The sequence below is a fragment of the Aegilops tauschii genome, chromosome 7, assembly GCF_002575655.3.
Source record: "Aegilops tauschii subsp. strangulata cultivar AL8/78 chromosome 7, Aet v6.0, whole genome shotgun sequence".
In the NCBI taxonomy this organism is placed as follows: Eukaryota; Viridiplantae; Streptophyta; class Magnoliopsida; order Poales; family Poaceae; genus Aegilops; species Aegilops tauschii.
The window spans coordinates 434,414,881-434,416,711 of NC_053041.3; positions in this window are offsets into that span (position 1 = coordinate 434,414,881).

Here is a 1,831-nt window from a genome sequence, read left to right on the forward strand (position 1 = left end):
AGATTACGATCAGATTGAGTTGTCACCCTTCTGCTGTCATTGTTGGGGAGGGGGGAGGTGGAGGGAGAGAAAGACGTATCGAGAGTGTGCGCGGTAGGCACAGAGGCACAACTAGCGAGTGTGTGTTTGAAAGAGGAGTAGATAGATTACTATCAAGATCGAGGTGCCGCCCTACTCCTTCGGTGTCGGGTAGTGTGTGTGCGCGTGTGTGTGTGTGTGTTTGAGAGAGAAGCCGGTCGATAGATTAGTATCAAGATCGAGGTGCACCCTACATCTTCGGTGTTGGGAAGTGTGTGTGTGTGTGGTTCTGTGGTTGTGGGTGTGTGTGTCCGGGGGCGGGGGGGGGGGGCAGTGACACCTACATATCCCTACTCTTATAAAAAATAGAGTTGGTGATGATGGTGTTCCTGCCATCCTGCAATATAGGCCATCCGATTTATACCCGACGGATAGGAAGGAAACTGTGGCAATTTTGCAAAAAGATACCCAGACCCCTCTCCGCATTTGCATATAAGGCATTCCCTCATTCATCCTTTTCTCCCACAAGATAAACTACTCATACAAATGCATCTTGATGTTCGGTGCAACGCAAGGGCATCTTGCTAGTAGGGAGAAGGAGTTTGTGTGACACATATCTAGCTATATTAAGGGATAGGTAGATAGCATTTGTGCGAGGCATACTTAAAGCATCACGAAGATAAACAAAATTGTGTGCATGCAAGTGCCGGAAAAAATGAAGCGAGAAACAATGTGTTGGAGAGAGAGAGAGCGAAATCTCAAAACAAAAGGTGCTCTATTGGAATCCCATTGTATGTATTCATATGGTTCCGGAACTCGAGTTAACCTTAGGCATATGTGTGAGAGACATTATTATACTATGAGACATTAGTGGCTGTGGGTGGGCGGAATTAAAGGGGTGGGCGTGTTCGACAGAGAGAGCGTGTGTGTTTCTGTGTGAGAGACTTGTAGGACGGGGTAGAAAGACGAATTCTAACCTTGAAGGAGGGAGAGAAATACATGAAGTGCGCGTGTCTGATTCCGATGACCACAGGGAAATGAGATATGTATGCATGTGAGAGAGATTGCACAATTCATTCACGTAACACTATCTAGCGATCGTGGACGTGCATCGCTTGAATATAAATTAATATCTACTTGGTATCGTGGCCAAAGGTACAATATCGATTCAACGCTATAAAGATTGGACACTCACATATCACATTTTTTTCTATTTAAATAAACCTTTTTAGTTGTGCATGCCAAAGTTACAGTGATGTTTCTTCAAACAACCAATGTAGCTATCATGTACATGCACCATTGTTACTCTTGCATTCAAAATCATTAGTCTTGGATGATTTAAGGTTCTATTATGAAGTAACATATGTAATATTCATATATGAATTCAACGGGTACGCAATTTATGAAATGGAGGCTATGTAATCATATGAGGTAACACTTTTAAGTAGCGGACTTCTTTTTGTGCGCCTCTACACTAACACGTCAATGCATTATGTTTAAAGTAAATAACCAATTGCACTAAATTATCTATTTACAGGAGAAATACATAGGCTGAGCATTTGATCCCTTTTTTGTGAAGGCGCCACTACACCCGTACGATTGGCCGCACGTGTGAACGTCCAAGTTATCGGCGCATCATCCCGTGTTATTGTCTTTTTTTCTGGGGTGGACACACCAGTTATTAACTATTGACGCGTGCCCCGTGTACACAGTCTCGCATGACCTTCCCGCTAGTACGGTCCAAAATTAGTTGAAACTGGATACAAACGATCCCGCGGGCGGCAAAATCTCCCGCCTCCTTCTAAAATTTCCG